We start from the raw sequence: 6,293 nt of genomic DNA on the forward strand, positions 1-6,293 counted from the left end.
GCATAGAGCCAAGATTATTACTGTTAATTGGTAAGCTTGACATTTTTGGGGTACAATATTTTTAGCTAGTCAAAAAATTACTCTCGTTATGGAGTGATAACAATTTATGTAAAGTACGAACGAGCTCGTAAGATCCGAATAATTTCATTGCCCACTCAAGCTATAAATTAAGGTATCTATTTTCAATTTAATTCATTATTTTGCCACTGTAACGATATTTGTGTGTTAACTCCAGAGATTCTGGTGTATTTTATTCCACATTTTATGGGAAATTTTATGTAAACCCCTTCTTTTGTTAACTTTGGGAGGATTCATATTTTTAGTTGCTGCTTACCTTAAATAAGATTATGAATTCCCAGTGGGGAATCTAGGTTGTGCAATTTTGAATTTGTTTCATGGTGCAGTGCACCGAATAAAACTTTTTATTTGTGGGTCATTAGTTGCCTATTTTAAAGCTAAAGCTACCTTTCCTAGTTCCGGTAGTGTAAGCGAAACTTAAATTGGAATTAGGTGGCGCCCCGGAAATTTACAAGAAGCCACAAAAGTAAGTAGTGAAGATTTATTTGGAATCGATGATATATGATGAGCCATTACCAAATGTATTAATTCTGTCACCCACTACCCTGTGTATTGGTCTTGCTCTCTCCGCTGTTTACTATTTGGTCAACAGAGCTAGCTGGCCGGTCAGCGGCGTGTGTTTTTTTTTTATTATTAAAGCACATGGTATTTTTTAGCGCCTAGCATTTTGCAGCTTGCGCGTTATAGTTGATTCAGCAAGATCTAGATCCTGTGGATGTTTTGTTGTGCAATGATTGTAAAACTTTTGAGTTTAAAATTTATGTAAAACGTCTCATTCAAAAATTACGCCTATAAGAAATAAGAAAGTAATAAGCTTAGATTCTCCGAAAAAAGTGCCCATAGAAAAGTGTAACGGGAACCATGCACTTCTGACCGTTTAAGGTAGGCAAAATTTGACATTTTCAATTTTTCGCTGATACCTCAGTTATTTTCAAAGATTTTTCAAAAAATTCAAAAATACTTTAGCGATTTTGTTTAACCTTTTTTCTCAAACTTCAACCGTTTTTTACATTTTTTTTTAGAGAAACTAATTCGCTGCGGCGATTACGTTGTGAATTGAGGCATAGGCTAAGGACGTCTTCCACTCTCACATAATTTTTTAAGTCATTTATCGAAAAAGGAAAATTTTTGATTGACCTTCCGCAAAAGTCTAATTTTTTTTAGTATCAAAGTTACAAAATTTCCACTGATTGAAAACCCATTCCATAAGAAAATTTCAGAGAAAAAAACAACTCGAAATACCAATTTGTAGAAAAACGTTCTTGTCCAAACACAAATCTGCCATTTTTCAAAAAATTTAAAAAAAACAAGGTTAACATGTTTATTTAAAAACAGTGTTTAGTAGATTTACAACTACTAAAACGAACAAATAAAAAAATCTAGCAAACTTACAACAATAGGTAATTCGAAATAACGACCTCTCTGTTAACGGCATCACCACAACTTGGACTCGCTGGTTTGTTTTGGTATTAGTGGAAATGTAGTTTCAGCTATCCAGAGCCATATTTTGTTTAGGGGTGTGCCATTTGGTATTTTAAAACAATATTCTATTTGCGGAAGGCCAATCAAAAATTTTCCTTTTTCGACAAATGACTTAAAAAAATTATGTGAAAGTGGAAAAGGTCTTAGCCTGTGCCTAAATTCAAAACTTAACCGCTGGGGCGATTTATTTTCTCTGAAAAAAACATTCAAAAAACAAACAAATTTTCCATAAGTTTCTTATGGGAGTGTCTTCCACAAAAATTAAAACATTCAGTCAGCGTTAAAATTGAGTGTTGTTTACGGTGTCTTATGTGGATCACATTTAAACAATCACTACTTAAGTAATCAACACAGAAAATAAGTCTCTTACGCTCCGTGAACTGTTACCAGCACTATACCAATTGACAATATCAACTGCTTCTTCAGTTAAATACATCGCCCACCAACGGAAATAAAAATACGGAAGCCAAAGCAGTAATATTCCAATTCAAATAGCATCCTTGATTCCAACTAATTAATATGACAGCCAGATATTCATTTGTTTTAAAAAGTTATTTTGGTTGCATAAAATTAGGCGCCCTTTAGAAGAGTTTTTGTCATTTGAAACTAGACATAGGGAAAACAATGCACAAATCCGTATGTCTACTTCTAAATGAATATTTCTGTATAAATAAATGCGGATTATAGAAAGAGGGACAGAAACGTTTTTTGTCGATACCCATTTTTATTGATTTTAATTAGATCGTTTTTCTGAATTCCGTATCTTCCAAACAAAGGGGCCCCATACATGTTTGTGCCTGGGGCCCCCAATTGGTTAAAGACCGCTCATATTCAATACCATTGATCCCTGCACTCGTAGAAATCGATTGCCGAAGGTTTGACATCGCTGTCTGAGGACAAGGAACAGACGAACGGACAAAACCATCACAGCAGGAAAATTCCCCTAAGAAGTACAAACTATCTGCACGCCCACGCTCTATAAATACCCAAGGTACCAAAGGTACATGTTTGGAGAAATTAATCATCTTTACAAACAATGTTTAGTCCCACAAGGGGATCTAACAAATACTTCACTAATTAAACTGTCGTTATCCATGACGACATTACCTGATAAAAGCAAAGATAATAAGCATCGCAATTAGTGCCGCTCTTATCGTTGCTCTGATGCCAACGCGTCCCTCCAATATAAACACCTGCATATAAAACAATGACATCATTTTCTTTGCTTCGCTAGTATCGTCGCTCTTATCGTTTATCGCAGTTCCAACATAAACATACTCTATACATGATATTTTACTTCAATTCAAAACAAAAACTTTATAGTGGATTTGGTGCATACCGAGCGAAAAGAAGTAGTCTCTTCAAAAACTAATTTGCAATTTTGGTTTTTTCGGATGTTCAAAATCATTCATAATTACTTCTCTTTCTCTTTCTAGTAGTGTTTCGGCCCCAAAATTCGGAACTTTGCTTCAATTTAACAGACTGCGTATCTGTCACGGTTTCCGAGACCCCAATGGTCACCCTCGAATCTCGAATTTGGGACACCCTGTACACACAAATTCAAATTCGTGGTTACGTTAGGCGATGCTTGATTCGTTCGATAACAGCACTATCGAAGGTGTCAACAAAAATCTCTGGCAAGAAATTTAAAAATCCTTTTTATGGTCAAATGCATTACCCAATAGCAGGTAGAGGATCAAATGGTATCAGAATCGATAAGAAAAAGAATCGTCGTGCTACCTGCTGGCAAGACAAGTACTTACGATGTAGTAGTAATAATAATAATAATAATAATAATAATACAACATACTAAAATATCTCCAGCAAAAACCCAAGCAGCCTCTCAAATACAACCTCAAGAACAAAGAAACACCATAAATACAACTAACGCAACATGCACTACAAAGAAAGGTCCACCCAATAAAATTACACGCCCTAGCACAGTTAAAAAACACATAACTCCTTCTTCACAGAAACACACCACATTTTCACAACCCACTCGTATTCAACCGCAACGCAAAAACCTTAACAGCACTACTAGCTCACAAAATACTGTAATATCTCCATCAATAACCCAAGCAACCTCACAAATACAACCTCAAGAACAAAGAAACACCATAAACACAAGTAACGCATCATGTACTACAAAGACAGGTCCATCCAATAAAGTTACACGCCCTAGCACAGTTAAAAAACACAATACTCCTTCTTCTCAGAAACAACCCACTCGTATACAACCGAAACGCAAAAACCTTAACACAGGCTCACAAAATACTGCAATATCTCCACCAAAAACCCAAGCAACCTCACAAATACGACTTCAGGAACAAAGAAACACCATAAATACAATTAAAAAACACAAAACTCCTTCTTCACAGAAGCACACCACGTTATCACAACCCACTCGTATTCAACCCAAACGCAAAGCCAAAGAAACACTTACACAATAAACTCCATTTAATAAAATTACAGGAATTATTATAATGATTTTTTTGTTTTATTTTCCTCTTTCCTGATAGCGTTGGCTATTGTGCCCATCAATAGGTATGTTGGTAAGTACGAATTACATTATCCCTAGATGTCCAATGTACGTGTGTGATATTATTATTATTTTTTTTTTTTTTACTACATAACTTCACCAGACACAGACACAGACACTAATCGTTACTTGATTTTAATCCGTGCGATTAGTTAACCAGGCTAGACCTGAGTTCTCACAAGAAACACCGATAATAATAATAATAATAATAATAATAATCTATTGTGCCCATCAATAGCTATGTTGGTAAGTATGAAATACATACTATCTCTAGATTTCCAATGTGAGGGTGTGAATTTTTATTTTATTTATTTATTTCTTTTATTTTTTTTTAGGACCCTACATAACTTCACCAGACACAGACACAGACACTAATCGTTACTTGATTTTAATCCGTGCGATTAGTTAACCAGGCTAGACCTGAGTTCTCACAAGAAAGACCGACCATAATAATAATAAATTGTTCTTTTTTGACTGAATATACAGGGTATCCATTATGTATGGAATATAGAATATATACCTATTTCGATAAATATCGAATGTATAAAATTTTTTCTATATGAAAGTTGTTTAACATTCTATTTCCCATAATGGCAGTGCACCTTTTGATTAGGCATTAGGCATAGAGATTTTTCTCTTCGATGGTGTAACACGTTAGCACCTTAATACAAGACAATTTCTTATTATAATCATATCAATAGCATTAATCTAGATATCCTACATCAAAATAAAACAAATGAACGTTCACGTTTCTTATTAAACCTTGAAGACAAAATAAAATTTGCAATAGAATGGCAACAAACGTACACATTCATTTGTTTTATTTTGATGTAGGATATCTAGTTTAATGTTATTGATGTGATTATAACACTTTTTTTTTAATTTCCTTGTATTAGGGTACTAACATGTTACATCATCGAAAAGATAAAAACAATCTACCTGTGTGAACTTGGCGCCCAACTTTAGAAAGCAATAATTTTAGTGATTGAAATGGATTGCGCTTCGTTTGTGCGCAATTGCATTTTGTTTGCGCGCTGCCGGTTTCAAAATTACGAAGGAATCAAATTCGGGGGGGGGGGGGGGGGGCAAGTTCACGACTGCCCCCAAGTTTACAAATTTCACTTTTTTTTCTTGGGATCGTTCGCGCCCCCGTAGTTTTTGAGTTATTCCAAATACAAAATTCCATACTGGCCCCCCATTTTTCAACTTTGCCATTTTTTTTTTCTTTTGATCATTTGCGCCTCGTCGCGCACTGTAGTTTTACTATGATTTACATGGCTTCCCCTACAAAATGAAGTTTTGTATTATACACGAGTATAAAGCGTAACTAGCTTTTTGTAGTCCACCTTTCACTCAATGCCTCAATGGTTAAAAATCCCGTCTTGTATAATAAATAAATAACTATTGATACAGCTAAAAGTTTAGTTATCATTCATGTTCCTTTATAACGTTATAAAATCTTAGCTTTTGATATTCTTAACGGTATTTATGCTCCAATGTAATAAATCATAGACAATCTAATTTTCAGTTTCGCTATCGCTGCGGCGTCAATAACTTTGAGTTTTGGCTTTATGCTGTCATGCTCTTCCAAGTAGCCAGTGATGCGTCGACAATAAGCAATATATTGACCAATACCATCACCAAGTGAGGGCTCGTCAAATAATCAAATTTGAACAATTATGAAATTTTGTATTTGGAATAACTGGAAAACGGCGGGGGCGGAAACGAAGGTATTGGGAGCACAAAGTAAGCGCAAACGATCACAAAAAAAAATGTCAAATTTGTAAACAGTAGGCAGTCGTGAAGTTGCCCCCCCCCCCCAATTTGATTCCTTCGTAATTTTGAAACCGACAGCGTGCAAACAAAATGCAATTGTGCGCAAACGAAACGCAAACGATCAAAAGGAAAAAACCGCCAAATTTGAAAAATGGGGGGCCAGTATGGAATTTTTATTTGGAATAACTCAAAAACGACGGGGGCGCGAACGATCACAAGGAAAAAAGTGAAATTTGTAAACTTGGGGGGCAGTCGTGAAATTGCCCCCCCCCCCCCCCGAATTTGATTCCTTCGTAATTTTGAAACCAGCAGCGCGCAAACAAAATGCAATTGTGCGCAAACGAAGCGCAAACGATCAAATGGAAAAAATGGCAAATTTGAAAAATGGGGGGCCAGTATGGAATTTTGTATTTGGAAT

This window comes from Photinus pyralis, unplaced genomic scaffold (assembly GCF_008802855.1).
Source record: "Photinus pyralis isolate 1611_PpyrPB1 unplaced genomic scaffold, Ppyr1.3 Ppyr1.4_unclustered_Scaffold1709, whole genome shotgun sequence".
NCBI lineage: Eukaryota > Metazoa > Arthropoda > Insecta > Coleoptera > Lampyridae > Photinus > Photinus pyralis.